This window comes from Balearica regulorum, chromosome 1, assembly GCF_011004875.1.
Source record: "Balearica regulorum gibbericeps isolate bBalReg1 chromosome 1, bBalReg1.pri, whole genome shotgun sequence".
Lineage (NCBI taxonomy): Eukaryota > Metazoa > Chordata > Aves > Gruiformes > Gruidae > Balearica > Balearica regulorum.
This window is the reverse complement of record NC_046184.1, coordinates 196507435-196525117: the sequence shown is the minus strand read 5'-3', so window position 1 is coordinate 196525117 and position 17683 is coordinate 196507435. Positions and strand designations below refer to the sequence as shown.

Sequence of the window (17683 nt, the reverse complement as noted above, 5' to 3'; positions counted from 1 at the left end):
GATCAGTCCCATCACAGTCCTCTCTGCTGGCCCAACTCCTACCCACGATGTCACCTTTCCACAGCACTGCACGAAGATTTGAACTTTAAAAATGCAATGATTTCTATTTCTTTCCTCGGCAGCAATCAAGATTCCCAGTTCAATATTCAGTAAAGAGGCTAAAACTGAAGTAAACAAGTCTCTAGGCTCCAGCCTGGTGCAGGGAGTCTCACTCCCTCAGTGGCTCTGCAGATCCATCCCTCTCCCTTTTCTAATTTGGCAGCAGCTTCAAGAGACCTGTGACATCTAAAGTTGTGTTGATGCTGTGGTAATTGGTGAAATGAAATAATTGACAAACTGGCAGCAACATTTTAACCTTCTTAAAATACTCATGCACTTTCAAGGCATGCAAGGTTAGCATGCCACAGAAAGTGTGCTCAGTGCTAGATTTGGATGTATAGCCAGATTATTTTTCTGCCAAGATTTGTGCTCTGAAATGCTGCCAATATTGAGCTATACAGGTGGATGAAGGACATTCTAATGAGACAGCAGCTTATTCACACACTTGTTCTTGTAAAATGGCTGAAAGTTATTTTCATAAAAATTTCAAAAGCAGAAATAGGTTTAAACCATCATGTTTTAGCAAAAGTAAGACATTACATTGAAAATGCCTCAAAATCCGTAAAAAAAAGATTTTACACAGTAGTAGACTTGAACAAACAATAGGTCTTTTTCTCTTTTCAAATCATCCACAAAATGTGTTTACTTCAATTTCATATAACTTATTCTGAAAAGTGATATAAAGGTATGTGTTATGGCTGCAAATCGTTTGGTTTTAGTACGGCTATTTGTATGGGCAGGCATAGCGCGACTAGTTGCTTGGAGATGGATTCGCCTGTTCCAATTTGTAGATGTGATTTTTTACACCTGAGCTGGTTCTCTAGACTCCACTTACAGTTAAAGCAAAGGTGGCAGCACTTTCAAGCCGTAGTTCACCTCATCTTGAGGTAGATGAAATTCATCAGAGAAACCATTTTCTGCAAGGGATGCTGCTGCTCTTGTTTTTGAAGTTTTGAAAGAACATCCCATTGGCTTGGACTGGCTCCAAAGAGTCTCCTCCTGCACAGCTTCACCTTTGGAGGGTCTCAGCCACCAGTCAGGCCTCCATCCTTGGATCCTAGGTGATTTCAGATACCCTTGGAGTAGGTCACAGAGTGCTTTGACGATAAAAGCCTGCTTTGTAACCCCTTGTAGAGAGCAAAGTGCCGTTTGGAAGCTCCTACCTTAGCCTATAGCAGTAGTGTGAGATGCTGTTGTGTTTTCCAGGAGGCTGGGGTGGTGACCCCAGGTGTAATGTAACGCTGGCACCCACGCAGGAGGTGATGAAGTTACATAGAGCCCAGGCCATATTGCTGCCTGCCAGGGTGGGACACAGCCTCTTAATAACTCAGGCAGTGAAGGGGAGCAGTCTGATCAAACTTTGCTAAGAACTGAATAGCTGTTCTGGAAATCAATGCTATTCATGCTCTGCTCTGCCCTTTGAAAGGTATCATTTACTCAGAATATAGCATTGCACCTAGTGCTGCATCTTCTTGTCATTGAAGCATTCCTCATTGTATTTCTCAGTGCAAAGCTAATAGCTTCTATAGAAAAGGAATCTGAAACCTAAAAGTAAAAGAAGACAAAGGTGACAGTCTTAGTAAAACTGCCCATTCAAAGGTATATTTAGAATATATTGTAATAAAAGAACTATCAAAAGGAAAATGAGAGGCTTTGCTTCTTAAGGTTTTACATGGCCATGGTTCATGAAGTGAGAATACAGCAGGATGTTTTGGCTTCACCTGCACTCAAAATTTAAACAGATTGAAGACCATCCTCTGGAACTTATGTCAGCTTGGAAATCATCCTGATAAATTCTTTCAGTCTTCAAAACAAGATGGCTACATGAAAACTGCCCATGGGGGATTGTTCCTGGCAGGAACTAAGTCCTTTAAAGTCTGCCCTTTATCTCTCTCTGTAGGTCAAGTCTCTGAGTTTGCCACTTAACAATGGTGAGCTCAAAACCTTTCTGTGTCTGATTTCCAGTTACAGGCCAGTCATCGAAGAGGTTTGTTTCCTGTGCACAAATCCCAGTGCTTGGACTGAGCTCCACACGTCTACCAGGAATGTGCAGGTCTGACATGGCTGAGCTGGGACTGAGACATGGGGTGGAGTGGGTATCACCCAGTCTTGGCTAGACAGCATCTTTCCTGTCTTCTTCAGGCTACATTGAACGGGCAATCAGCAAACCCTCTTTATCAAGTACTGATACTATCCGGGCACTCAGCGACTACAACACTGATCTTTGGCAAGCCCATGAGAAACTTATGAATATTTGGAAGAAAAGTGCTCTTGCGGGGAGCAAGCACAAAGAACAGAGATTGTTTAAAAACTGATAAGCAAATCTGTTAAGCCACTTTAAGAAGTGAGAAAACCTTGGGCATTACAGAAGAGGTTTTTATTAGACAAAAGTGCTGCTGCTTTTGCATCCTAACCTTTAGGTACTTAATCAATTAGGTGGTGTGCTCTATATAGAAGAGCTACTGGATTAAGCAATTATTTTAGTCGTATCTTTTATGCTTTGAGATAGCAGAAATTGCTGGCACAGGCACGGGGAGAGGCAAAGGAAGCGTAAGGTTTGAGATCTGCTATGACAATTTCGGAGTACCTCGGTTCTCCAGACTTCCAGTAAGTCCTGCTGCCACTCCTGTGGCTCAGTGAGATGTGAAGGAGGTGTTGTCAGGGGTGCCACACATAACAGCTCATCAGGGAACGATGATGAATGAGTCAAGAAGATTGAGACCACTGTCACTCGTATGCGTGGAGGCACACATCTCCCTGCCCAAATTCTGCTCAGATGAAATCCCAAGGACAACTCTGCAGGACAAACAATAAGGTTCACCCTGCTGTCGTGGGGATAGTACCAAATAAGGTGAATGGATTTACACCCACTTTTTCTGAAGGGATGATGAAACAATCTTCTATGGACAATCTCGTCTCTGAGAGACTATTGTGGTGGATGAACTGGGTTTTGCTACACTGCTTTTCAAGCTTTCAGCACCATCCCTTCCTTCTGCCAATAATAATCGTTACTATTATTTCTATTGGCATAACATTTCTTTCTCAGAAACCCTTAAATGGAGCTAGGATCCTGTGATAGGGACTGTGCAAGACAGAACCCAAGTAACAACTCATGATATGTGTGGTGGGCTGACCCTGACTGGATGCCAGGTGCCCACCAAAGCCGCTCTATCACTGTCCATCCTCAGCTGGGCAGGGGAGAGAAAATATAACAAAAGACTCTTGGGTCGAGATAAGGACAGCGAGAGATTGTTCACCAGTTACCATCACAGGCAAAACAGACTCAACTTAGAAAAAGTTAATCTGATTTATTACCAAACAAAACAGAGTAGAGTAGTGAGAAATAAACCCAAATCTTAAAACACATTCTCCCCACCCCTCCTTTCTTCCTGGGCTTAACTTTACTCCCAATTTATCTACCTCCTCCCCCGCAGTGGTGCAGGGGGACGGGGAATGGGGGTTGTGGTCAGTTCATCACATGTTGTCTCTGCTGCTCCTTCCTCCTCAGGAGGAAGACTCCTCACACTCTGCCCCTGCTCCAGCCTGGGGTCCCTCCCATAGGAGACAGTCCTCCATGAACTTCTCCAATGTGAGTCCTTATCACGGGCTGCAGTTCTTCATGAACTGCTCCAGCATGGGTCCCTTCCACAGAGTGCAGACCTTCAGGTCCAGAGTGGGTCCTCCACAGAGCCACAAGTCTTGCTACCAAACCTGCTCCAGTGTGGACTCCTCTTTCCACAGGTCCACAGGTCCTGCCAGGAGCTTGCTCCAGCATGGGCTTCCCATGGGGTCACAGCCTCCTTCAGTGCCTCCACCTGCTCCAGCGTGGGCAGGTGGATATCTGCTCCACCATCATCCTGCATGGGCTGCAGGGGGACAGCCTGCCTCACCATGGTCTTCTCCGTGGGCTGCAGAGGAATCTCTGCTCTGGTGCCTGGGGCACTCTTCCCCCTCCTTCTTCACTGACCTTGGTGTCTGCAGAGTTTCTTACATCTTCTCACTCTTCTCTCTGGCTGCAAAAACTGCTGCTTCTCATTTTTTTTCCCCTTCTTAACTCTGTTAAACCAGAGGCACTACCACCGTTGCTGCTGGGCTTGGCCTTGGCGAGCAGCAGGTCCATCTTGGAGTCGGCTGGCATTGGCTTTGTTGGACATGGGGGAAGCTTCTAGCAGCTTCTTTCAGAAACCACCCTTGTAGCCCCCTGCTACCAAAACTTTGCCATGCAAACCCAATACAATATGCAAAAACCTTCCTGAGATTAAGATTGTCATTGTTTCACAGACATATTCAAATAAATGAATATAAACCCAGAAATTTCAGGTGACTGGCAAGATTTACCCATGTTGCACACCTAGTCTTCCTTGCAGTGTTCTCAGTTGCTAAAAAATACACATACATTGCACCTCTTCTCATGTATTTTTCAGATCCGTCTCTGTCTAACGAGGCTTGAGAGCAGACAGTAGTTTCTTTTCACATTGAGGACTATGTCACCCAAAGTAGATTAATTGCCAAATGATAAAATCAAAAATATTGAAATGAGCTTGATGGATTCTAATTAATTATGGACACCAATGCTATAATCAGAGATTGTTCGTTGGGTAATGGAGATATTTGGTTTCAGCTGGATAGTCTTTTCCCTTCTGGTTTCACCCATACAATTTCAAAAGGCTGAACTGGGGAAACATAATTCAGAAACAGGAACAACTTCTTCCCTCTGTTATGATCAAACTCACCTTTATGAAATCACTTCATGAAAAGTGATCATTTTGTGCAAGCAGCTTGTGTGATGTCGAGCATGTTCATCTATCCCCATGACTCAATTTTAAATATTACCGTGATCTTCAGTGGACTTAATTCTTAAAAGAGCTGTGCCGGGCTGCGTACACGTCTCATCCAGGTGATGAGAGGAGGAGGACGTCTGCATGGATGTGCCATGTCCCATTAGACGGGATGCATATATCTGGGGCTTACTCACTATCTGGTTGAAGAAACAGGATTTATATTCCACAAAGGAGGTGCTGAAACAACGTGCAGGCAAGAATGGAAAGCAGGGTTCAAGTCCCAGAATATATCCTGGCCTTTGGCTGCTCTATTTTGCATGTGCTTATTTAAGGGCAGAATTTAGTAAGTAGTGCCAAGCAGACTTTGACAGACTGAGCATCCAAAGGGCGCAGAGAAGCCAATTTCCACCAAAAACACTGGGCCAAGCCCAGGTCACCTCCCCGTTGGCTGCTGTATATGCTGTGCCACTGCCACAAAAGTTATATGATGCAGTCTTACACTGCCTGAGCACGTATAGCTTCCCAAATAGCAAAGTTGTATTATAATACAATTATATTTTTTTTCTCAAAAGTGATAAATATTTGAGTTAAATGCATTTTAATTGAAATTGAAACCTTCTGCTCTCTTAATTCAGTTCAGCTTCCCTCTGAACGTTCTGGCTTCGTTGAGCCCACGACTGCAGAGATATCAGGCGATCTCCTCTTCTAAGAATATTTTTGGTTCAGCTAAACCCAAGGGGTAATAAAAATTTCATCAGAAGCCAAAACTCATGAGACTTCCAAGCCAAAAAAGGTTTTGACAAGTTCAGCTCTTGAGCGTTTGGCTGTTGTCCTGCAACCACCCAAAATCAGAGGTAACAGTTTCCTGATTGAAAGTGGAAGTGACAGGAGATTCACTACCACATCCCCTAGAAGGTTTTTAAAACACTTATTTGTCCTGATCTTCCAGTTCAAACTCAAGTGAGCAGGGTTTTTTTAATTTCTGCAAAAAGTCTCAGTGCTGTGAGGAATGGCAGAGAATTAAAACCAGTATGGGGTTTTTTTGCACATAGCTGGGTTACAAAGGTTATAATATTAATTATTACTTACTAAAGAAATATGGAACACACATGATGTTTATTTTCCATATTACCTAATTTCTATAAATCCAAGAAGTCGTCCCTTTGCCAAGGGATGGTGATATATATCTTTTTGATTCTGATGAACTTGGCCTTCCCACACCTTCAGTGGGCATTTATGAGTGACCTGATTTCCTAACAGTGTGTTGTCAAGGAATTCCTAGAATACTGAATAAAGTATTGAAATGTAATTTTACTCTGAGATACATAGAAGTGCATTAAATTTATATTGATTGGAGACCTGTGGCCATCTTCCAAAGTACATATTTCTTTGTCATTTGTTATGGACAGGCAATTAACTTTACTTGCTTTAATATAAATTAGAATTTAAAATAGCCGCTTAGGTTCCCTGCCTTGGAAGGTGCAATTAATTACATCTTTGCGAAATACATTGCATAGCCAAATATTTGAGACGTATTTGATATCAGACACAATTCTCATGGCAGGCCATTACAAATGCGGTGTATATAGTAAACCAAAGCCTTTCAGAGAAATCCTGAACACTTAACATGATGCCAGGAACTGTTCTTAGGGGGAAATCCAGCCTTCTCAGGTAAGACATCAGCTCAGCTCAGCAGAGGACTTTACATAGCTTGCTAAAGTGAGGCAAGACAGTCTGTGCTCATGTGTGCTAGCCCTAGCTCCTATAGTTGTGTTGGGACAGAAAAAGGGTTTTAGCTGCTGAGTAGACCAGCCTGGTTTGGGGGTTATTTTCTTACCCTTTTGAAGGTTTTGTGAGTTCCACAAGTCCTGACTCCTGCAGATAAATCAGAATGAGACAGTAGCAGATAGCACAGGTAAGATGCAGCAGGAGTTAGGAGGTGTTCATATGTGCCTCTCTACCCCTGCCTACAGGTAATGGTGTGTCGGGTCTCTATCTTTTAATCATGAGAGGCCCAGGCTGGGGGGAAGAGGGTGGATTTGCCCTCAGTAGATGTCCACCAAGTAAAAGCTGACATGTGAACTGCTCATTCTGGGTTCCCAACAGAGAAGCAGAGCTTTGAAGGTGCAGCTCATCCTGTAGCAGATGTCAGGTACCTGAAGTAAGATGGGATGTTCACTCTGCATTAAAAGGTTGCTGAAGGAAAGTCCTGAGCAAGGGAGCTGAAGCTGGGCAGTTATAAGGACTGTAACTCCCCTTTCCTGACTTGCTGGATCCTCTGATAGGCTCTGATGGCCTTTTGTGATTCTGCAAAGATCCTTTTACTGCATGTTCTGGCTACCTGTACAAAGAGCAGTTGCAGCTTGGCCTGTGGACTCAGATCAGAGGGACCCCTAAGCCTGTCTGTGCCCGGGGAGTTTCCATGCCCAGGGGCATACTCCTTGCAGCCTTCATCGAGGCTTACGGAGGCTTCAAACATGCCTGAATATCCTCACAATGGGGCAACACTGCAGCCCCCCCTTGCAGCCCGATGGCTGATGGTGCTTTGAAGGCAATGTGGAAGTAGCTTGGAGGAGCTGGGCTTTTCCCTGAGGTGTCATGAACTTGCACAACCTGATGTGTCCATAGTCAGAAGGTGATGAGGGGGTCTTGGCACTCCGAAGTACTAATGAAAAGGTAGCATGCCAAATACAGAGGCATGCCCTGTCTTCTTACCCGCCTTGCACAGCAGTGGTGAAGCTGTAATTCGGAGCTAAGTGCCCAGGGATTAAAGATGTTAAACCATAGCTCATAGATCTCTGCCTGGCACTGTTTTGGTGATGCTCACTAGCCTGCTGGGACAGCGAGGAGTACAGAAGGGAAGTAGATCGTGAACCTTGCTTTCTATGCACAGCCTTTCTTTTGCTGGGCAGTAAATGAAGGGAAATTCTTGTGATACCTATAATGCAGCCTGACACAGGGATGTTCACAGCTATGGATCTGTCTTCACATGGAGACATTTTTAATTGCATTTCATCCTTTAGAAATGAAATTGAAATTGAGGACTGGAAAGCAGATAGCACACCCTTCCCTCCCAGCCTCGGGCGACTGACATATCCAGACCTCCAGAGAGGAGATCTTTAAAGCCATGGGTCATTTCAAACCAAATTTCTTCTTTTAAAAATCAGATGAGTAAAACATAATGAATGCTATTTAGTTCCATTTTCTCTTTCAGGTGTCAGAAATAGACAGCTCCATGCAGAGAAATTACCCAGTTACCCCATGAGTGATCTTTATTTGAAATCTAATAGTGCCACTGCAGCCTTCTGTGCTCAGAGCTGGAGCGATTGACACGGTGTTACAGCAGCTACACCATGAACTGTGTGGGCTGTCTTCAAGGTTTGCTTCGTATTCATGGCACCAGTGCTGTCAAACTCATAAATTACATCATTAAAAACCTGAAACCATAGAGATGTAAATTAAAACTGTGTCAAACTGACTTTTTCTGGTGTTCTGCAGGTTGCAGGGAGCCGGCAGTCAGGGGGAGTCTGTACCACAGGTGGATGGGAAGGTGGAGGACCTGCAAACATCAGGCTCTGGGCATTGTGAAAGTGGCGCAAATGCGCTATGCACACTCAAATACACTCTCGGTCTGTCACCAATAGCACACATTTCATGGGTGACAATTGGGCCGATATCTCATCTCGGGGTGTTGCATTTCTCAATCAAAGCCATAGCAGGCAGTTCAATAAAAGAGTTTTTTGCTTTTTCTCTGACTCAGGGTTTGAGTGGCAAAACAGGCAGATGTGTTCTTGGGTATGGAGAATCTAGTAAGCAGAATGGAAAATACAGCAGTGCAGACCGAAAACCAGTAAGGGGTTGTAATACCAGGGGCCATTCCCCTTGGCAGCAGGACAGTTAAAGAGGTTCCTGCACCTGGAGGAATTTCATCTTTCCCCAGAGGCTTCCTCCCTCCAGACTGGGCTGGTTGGCTGCCTCTGTGTCTCTGCCTTGGAAAGATCTATGAAATGATCCATTTTAAGAAAACTGATTGTATCTTTTGACAGAAAGAAATTTTGCCTTTACAAATGTGTTGTTCAGCCAGGTTACTTCACTTCACAGTTCAAGTAAATCTTGCTTGAGTGCTCCTAGCACTGACTGAACTCCCAGAGCAACACGGTGTCAGGGGCTCCTCTGGGCACTCTGCTGCTTCAGAAGTCTCTGGAGAACCTGCAACTGGTTAATTTGCACCCACCAGCTTTGTGCCAGCCTGAAGCTTTGGCTTATCTGTCAGAGGGCTGATAGTGTGGAACCAGATTCTGGGCTCTGCAAGCCATCATTTTTGGACCTCTCTTCTCTCTTTTGGAACCTACAGCTCTGAGACACAACCATGACTATGTAATTATAGCATTCACAGGCCAAACCAAAGGTCTTTTGAGTGATGAAGTGGATAAAAGGAAGACGACAGACCTGCATTGATTTCTTGAGCCAGGAGCGGTGCCTTTTTTCATTACCCCTTAAAAAATTGCCTCTTTGGCTTTGTCTGGTCTTCCTTGGAGCTATGCAAAATCTCACCACCTGCAGCGCCCTGCAGCGAGGAGCTCCACATCTTATCGTGCATTGCATGAAGAAACCCCTCCTCACTGTTTTGAATCTGCCACCTGGTAAATTTACTAGCTGTTTTGTAGTTCCTATGCCAGTGAGGTGGTGAACATAATTTCCTATTGAAGTCTCTGCATCTTTCATGATTTTGAGGAGCACTCTCATCTGCTTTCTCAGCAATGTCTTCTCCAGACTGAAAGGTCCTGGTCTGCTCAGTCACTCTTTGCACAGAAGCCTCTGACCACCCTTGTCCCTTCTTTTTGTATCTTTCTCAGTTCCCCTTCAGCTCCGAAATGAAGAGAGCCCTACCATGCATGGCACACTGACAGTCAGCATGATGTCCCTCGCTGTGCCTTTCCCAATTCCATTTCTAACCTCCCATTTGGCCTCTCCTGAGCACTGAGCTGAAATTTTCACAGAACTATCTCACTCCAAGATCTCTTTCCTGAACAGCTAGTTCAGAGTTTATCACTCTGTCTGCAACAGAAGCATTATTTTTCCCCTTGTGGACTACTTTCTGCTTATCTACATCAATTTGCATCTTCCATTTTATTATCCTTCACCAGCTGCTTTTGTATGTACTACATCAAAGATCATTGAGAAATTTCTGCCCCTTTTCTGGATAGCTTAGGAAATTATCCATGTGATGAACTACCCCTTGCCTCCCTGTACAGTTTCTGGGAATCCTTGAGCACTAGAACCCACTGGCTTTGCCGAAGTCAGACAGCGGGGAAATGGCGAGGACTGATACATGTCTTAAATCCTTGGGATGTAAGTACAAGAGAGCTCTCCCTCCTCTCAGGACGAAAAGTCAGAAAACTGCTGAAGTGTTTGAGTCCAGACCAGATGACCTCCACAAGCCCCATCCAACCTGAATTATTTCACAGTTTGGAAAAAAGTCAGGTGTGTGTTTGGAGGGGGTGGCATGTTTTTATTTATGCATTATCTGTCAAGTTAAACAGATTTATTACATATATTTACTATGTTGTTGAGCAATAGCCCTAATAAAGCCTAACTAGAGGAAAAGGAGCAGAATGAATTGACAGTATCTGTGCTTTTCAATATCATCTGTCACATTACTGGAGAAAATATATTTTACAGCAAGTACAAGAGGTACCTAAACTGATGATGCAATTAAAATCACTGATAAATATGGGCTTTTGCATTAAGGCAGTTTCTAGTACTGCCTTTTCACCTGCATGTGGTTTTCTTTGCATTTTATGAGATGTGACCCTAGAAAGCCCCTTTTTTTTTGCATTTTTTTCTACCAGTCACTGGAGAAGCCAGTGGCCACATTCAGTCAGCAGTTACTCTGCAGCATTTGGCAGCAAGTTGAAACACAAAAACCCCCCAGCACCAGTTGCTGTCATCTAAGCTGGGGGGTCTTCACCAGCACTGAGAAGCACCTGCCCTTCAACTTCACACCAAGGATGTCATCTGGGAATAGTTATGGGGATTTCTTCATAAAAACAGTTGGGCTTCCTTTTAATGTCATGATGATTTCACATGTACTATGGATTTTTACCTCCTCAGGGAATACTGCAGAGGCTGAGTTTTTCAGCTTCTCCTGCTAATATTAATCTAGCATCTGCCCTAATGACAAGCATTTTGGGGAACAGTATTGTGGTGGGTTGACCGTGTCTGGAGGCCCGCTGCCCACCAAAGCTGCTCTGTCACTGTCCATCCTCAACTGGACAGGGGAGAGAAAATATAACAAAAGGCTCCTGGGTTGAGACAAGGACAGGGAGAGATCACCAATTACTGTCACAGGCAAAACAGACTCAACTTGGGAAAAACAATTTAGTTTATTACCAATCAAATGAGAGTACGATAATGAGAAATAAAACCAAATCTTAAACCCCCTTCTCCCACCCCTCCCTTCTTTCTGGGCTCAACTTCACTCCCAATTTCTCCCCCTCCTCCCGCCAGCGGTGCAGGGGGACGGGGAATGGGGGTTGTGGTCAGTTCATCACATGTTGTCTCTGCTGCTCCTTCCTCCTCAGGAGGAGGACTCCTCACACTCTGCCCCTGCTCCAGCCTGGGGTCCCTCCTACGGGAGACAGTCCTCCATGAACTCCTCCAACGTGAGTCCTTCCCATGGGATGCAGTTCTTCACGAACTGCTCCAGCATGGGTCCCTTCCACAGACTGCAGACCTTCAGGACCAGACTGCTCCAGTGTGGGTCCCCCATGGGGTCACAAGTCCTTCCAGGACCCTGCTCCAGCCTGGGCTCTTCCCTCCATCGGGGCCACAGGTCCTGCCAGGAGCTTGCTCCAGCCTGGGCTTCCCACAGGGACACAGCCTCTTTTGGGCATCCACCTGCTCTGGTGTGGTGTCCTCCACGGGCTGCAGATGGATATCTGCTCCACCATCATCCTGCATGGGCTGCAGGGGGACAGCCTGCCTCACCATGGTCTTCTCCATGGGCTGCAGTGAAATCTCTGCTCCGGTGCCTGGAGCACCTCCTGCCCCTCCTTCACTGACCTGGGTGTCTGCAGAGTTGTTCCTTCCATGTATTCTCACTCCTCTCCCTGGCTGCAATTGCTCTTGGTGGCTTTCTTTTTTGCCTCCTTCTGAACTCTGTTATCCCAGAGGCACTACCACCATCACTGATGGGCTCATCTTAGAGCCGGCTGGCATTGGCTCTGTCAGACACAGGGGAAGCTTCTAGCACAGAAGCCACCCCTGTAGCCCCCTTCCACTATGCAAACCCAATACAACTATACACAGACTTCTAAATGATAAATGTGATAAATGGTTTAGGATATCCTGGCGTGGCATGCGACTGCATCCATCTTTGCCATCTCCACACCTCTGCTCTCTGCCACCTCTGTCCCAGACCAAGGCTGCTCTGCAAAGGGCTCCTTCATAGATCCTCAGTCCTGGGGCTCTTCCCCATCTTCCCTGGTTGTTCCTGATATATTCACTCAGTACACACCAGTTTTCAATGCCGAGCTGGCTCTGCTACAGGATCACATCTCCCTGCTGGGGATTTCCTTGGCTCCTGCCCACCATGCTGCCTGTCCCTGCCTCCAGGCAAGAGACTTCTCACTTCTACTCCACCTTCAGGTTTCGTCTCTGCAAACCCTCATGATTACTGATACAGACTCATGGTTTTTTTCTTGTGGGGGAGCCTGGAATAAAGGAAAATCAGATTATTTTTGTACCTTGGGGGTTGGCCATGCACTTAACAGACCTGAAGTGAATTTTTTGCTTGTGATTTTCTGCACAGCAGGTTGATGTGGTGGGTGGAAACAGCATTTTTGTGTCCCTGGTTTGGAAACTTGCAGCTTAAATTATGTGTGAGTGGCAGGTCTGAAGCAAAGGAGAGCTGGCATGCTCAGCTCTCGCTCATGAGGTGGGCTGTACTTTTTTGCTTCCAGTACTAAGAAAGAGAAGGAAACATAAATTATTTCCACAGCAGAGGGTGTAGAATTTGAAAATACTTTATTTTCTTGCCATAAAAACATAACATACATATACAGCACTACAAATACTACATATTTAAAAGATCCTTGGCTGGAGAGAGGACTGGGTTGCTAATGCATGTGCTTTTCAGGATTTTTTCCTTTTTCACACTGTGTGAGACTGTCTGGATGCTGTCCCCGTGGTTCATGCTGTGGTGTCCCCCTCGCTGACATCCCGCATTGCTGCACGATGGACGGGCACAACCCGGAGGGTTTGTGTGCGTGGGGTGAGCCCCTGGAAAGGGAGGGGAGCAGCTGGGGCATCGCCTGCCTGAGCTGCTGCTGCAAGGAGAGGGAGCACATGGGGAAGCCCAGTTGTGGAGGGATAAGGCAAGTGGGAGGAACAGGAGATGGGTCTTAAAACACTTCCTAGGACAAGAATAGGGGGCTCCTGCTATTTGTCATAAACCCTCTTTAAAATACATAATAATATCTGACATTTCACATTTCATAATGCCAATTCCAGTGGCTAATTGTGTAGCTAGCATTGAAAATATGCTGTAGCTAGATCACCCAAAGGCATGGACAAAAGTATATTTAACTCCTTTGGGAGACCCAGATTTCACATTAGTGTCACACAGTGACACAAAGATGCCTCCATCACCTCTCCTGTGACCTGCCTCCCCACAGACCACGCAGGGGGACTCCAGCGGCACGTGTGCTCCCTGTGTGACCGGGAAAGGAGAAGTGCCGGGAGCTCCTCTCTGCCCTCACCGTCTCACTGTGCCGACGCTGCCATACAGCCCCCAGCCCCCCCGTGGGCCGAAGGGGCACCAGGGATGCATGTGAATGTGCACATCGAGGGGTGTAGCTTCATCCGGTGTCTCCTTGACAGCCGCTTGATGACAGCACCTTCCCTATGAGGTTACCCTGCTTTTTGGTGGGATTTTTAAATTTGTTTTGTCAGTGGGAACAACCGCAGCACAGGGACATTGTGGCATTGGCACTTAATGGCCTTCAGGTTCCAATCCCTCCTGCAGCAGTGACAGGATCCCCATGTTTTTCCAGGGCTAACAGATGGCTTTGCAGAAGATCCAGGCACTGGGGTAAGGAATGATCTGCAGAGGTTGCTGCTGGAGTGAAAACAATGTTTTATATATGTCAGGCTCCGGGTCTGGACAAGGCAGACCTGATTTTGATCCTGGTGTTTCAGCAGGCAGAATGTCTGCCAAATTACAGTGCCTGAGAAAAACAGCAAAAAACCTGGGGGGGTGATTTGCATGGCATTTGCTGTTCCTTAGTTAAAAATAGTATCTATAGGTCCTAGGAATGCTTTTAGGAAGGTAGAAGTTTGGAGCAAGAGGTAATATCTCTTATTAGAGAAACAGATATTGCTGGAAAAAAAATGGCCAAGCTTTTCTCACAGTCACAGTACTGCTGTACCATGATTCCATTATTAATAAACATCTTACAATTTGAAAGGGGTCTGTTCAAGGCCCTCTGGAAATTGAGTTGAATTGTACCATTACTTGCGATGGTGGTTGCTGCCTTATAAATATACTCAGCGAAGACATTAGCCTTGCTCTTTAATTGAGGACTGAATTCTTTCAGCAGGAAGGTGTTTCATGGCTGATTATATATGTTCCTTTTCACCAAATGACACCTGCTGTCATAATAGCTTCCATTTTTATTGCAATACAATACAAATGATCTCAAAAGGCTTCATAAATTACTGAAAGATTTACAGAAGGGAACAAGATATTTTTAAAACCTTATGGCTGAAGTCTGTTTTTCTGTCTTCTTCTAGAAAGTACTTTTTATTACTTAATTTGTCTCCTTGAAATTATTTGGAATATCAAAGCTTTTTTTTTTTGTTTATTGTAGGAAACCACTGAATAATGAACTAATGGACGTTGGGTGGCTTCTTTGCTTCCCAGCAATGGAAAGGATGCAATCCTAAATATTTGGAGAAAAAAGAGAGCCCACCCCTTCACCCTGCAAGTACAAATTCCAAAGAAGTTAAAAGAGAAATTAGTTCAGTGAAAAATACCTCCTCAGTGTGACTGCCTTTCACTTTCCTGGTCCCTTCATTTTCTCAGTTGTTCATAGAGCTTTCCGGATTGTACAAGGCTTTGATTTCCTTAGAAAAAGTGAGCAAAACCTTTCTGGCTCCCATACGACTTTAATAATAAATCTGTCATACTCTGCCTGATGCATCATAAAGAAATGACAAAAAAAAAATTACAACCCGTTCAGCAGATATTGGCAGCACTGGCATGAATTCATTTTGCCCATGGGTGGACAACTGAGTAACATAAAACCAGAGTTTATATATGCTCCTGACAATAGCTGAAGGCTCTCCTGGCACAGCCTGAAGGTTCATGACCCATAAATATTTCTCTCCTGGCAATTGCAATCTCAGCCTCCTGCTACAGCAGAACTTGTAAAAGCTGTAGACAGTCTATTGCTCTCCTGGGACTTACAGGCTCCCCTTGCAGATTTTATGAGTATCAGTCACAGGCATTATCTTGTAAGACTTACAGGTTACCAGCTGGTCTGGTGTGTAAAAGTGCTGGAGACAGTAAATGCCATGAATTTTAACTATTTCTGTTTATGGGATATGCAAGAAAATTACATTTTCATCCTTTAGAACTCAAAGTTTCTGTTAACAGGGCAAAGATCTGATCTGACTGTCACCAGGCACATCTAAAAACAGATTTAGCTACCCAACAGTTGTTCTCACAGTGCTTCAGACCTCTTAGAGACGTTTCTGGGAGAGCTGACAGTGTTCTCAGGACTCTGGGAGGTGATCAGACACGTGCTCCTGGCAAGACACGGCTTCCCTTAGCAGTACAGACACCAACACCCCAGGTTAATGGAAGAAGACAATGTAAAGAAAACCTGCCTTTTTTATAGATCAGTCCATTTAGTTCAGATTGGTTGGTAGAGCTTTTTAAACACCCATCTGTTGGAAAGCGAACAAACTCGTCAATATGGAGAGCTTACTACTCCACATTTTTGGTGCCTTTCCTTTTGGGTCTGTTCCTTGCATTTGGTCTTGGCAGATTGAGGCTGCAGAGACATCTGTGACTTCAGTGTATTTATACATAGGAAATAAAAGTCTTTGAGCTCAATTTCTCCATATGCCTCTTTCAGCTTTCTATTATTAGAAAGCAAACATCTTGGATGGGTTGCCAGCTAGCTATATGCAGGGCTGCCAATTGTCCCTATTTCATATTCTAGGTTGCAGATATTTTCAGGCTTGTCTTTTGGAATCTTTAGACTCTGCCTGGTGGAAAAAGAAAAAAAAAAAAAAAAGAAGAAGAAGAAAAAAAGAAAAAAAGTCATTATTTCACTATTGGCTTATAAGAATGAGTCATTAAATTTGATAAAACACATGGAGAACATTTCTCAGTAGGTCTCTGATTCACCTCTTGTCCTAGCTCCTTTCAAGGGAAGACTAAGAACATTTTCATGCTCCTGACATTAGAAAATGTGGCTTCTTCCTAAGTTTGCCAGGAAAATAAATGAGATGCTGGTGTGTCCCCCACCCTGCACCCCCAAAAGTAATGTTCTGCCCCTGTATGTGCAAAGAAGAAAATGAGAGTTTGGGCAGGGGAATCTGGCACCTGGGAAGACTTTCACAATTCATACCTCCTGTTTGTATCCAAACCCAGCCTGCTCCTCTAGCTCACTCTCAGAAGAGAAGGCACCATGTGGCCACAGGACCAACACTCCCCAAAAGGAAAAGTAACCAAATACCAATAATTTAAAACATACATGAAAATTGTGTGGAAAATAATAAACTCAAGTGTGTCTACTGCCTCATCAGCAAGACCATAGGGCTTTACTGGGAGAACGAGGACACCGTCCCAGCTCTTGCCTTGGCCTTTACCTTCTCCAAAGACTGAACCCACACAGGAAAGCATGATGAGGAATATATCACTTGATTTTCCTCAGATCAAGTGCCATCAGATCCGTGACAGAAACAGGGGTCCCTCAGCAGCATTACAAATGTGCCATGTGCTGAAGGTATACCAAGAGTGTCACCCAACAAGTGCCCTGCAGAAGTGTGCTGAGACCCTTCTATTAAAATAATCCTTTTAAAACCAGGCAGCATTTCAAAGCTCCTTGGTATTTGGCTTAGATTCAGCTCACGTGCTGAGGCTGAGCTCTCAGGATGCTCTGGGCTTGCTCTCCCTGTGCTGTGGGAGAGCACGGCCAGGCGCCATATGAAACCCAAGTGCTGGGGTGCTGCAGACCACTGCTCCACTCCCCATCCCCACCAGAGGCATCTGGCAGGGTTTGGATGAGGGTTAAATGAGCTTCCCCCCCAGAGACAGCATCTCCTTCCTGAGGTAATAAATCACTGTCTTGCAGTGACACTAATGCACAGAAAATGCACTGCTTGTGGGTTTAGATGGCAAATAGTGACTCTGTGATAACTGTGCTACAAGAATGCTTAAAGGAGCAATTTGAGATGAGGATTGTCCCTGTGGCAGGTGCTGTGGCATCTCACCATACCCACGGGGCTCATGGGGTAAAACGGGCAGCAAAGGGGGAATGGTATAATTACCATTTTAACAGTGATGCTAATGCACCATCTTGCCCAAGGTCACCTGGGAAATTAAAGAGCATTGATGGATTAAAAAAAAAGGCAGCAAACTGATTTTGTGATGAAAATGTTTGCTCTCTGGAGCTATATACCACTGAGCCCTTCCAAACTGCAGTGCCAATGTGTGCTCCAGCTTTGCTTCCATATCTCCAGATCAGAGTCTCCATCTCCGCTCTCAGTTTAAAATGTTGGCTGATCCA

General features: G+C 44.9%; 1 long non-coding RNA gene across 1 annotated transcript in view; it reads left to right on the top strand.

Annotated features, from left to right (window-relative positions):
- LOC142600175 (uncharacterized) overlaps window positions 1-16613 on the top strand; it is a 35051-nt gene extending 18438 nt beyond the window's left edge. The window contains exon 3 of the long non-coding RNA XR_012833624.1: window positions 14753-16613. This is a non-coding gene — a long non-coding RNA (uncharacterized LOC142600175). The remainder of the gene's footprint in view (window positions 1-14752) is intronic.
- The last annotated feature ends 1070 nt before the right edge of the window (window positions 16614-17683 follow it).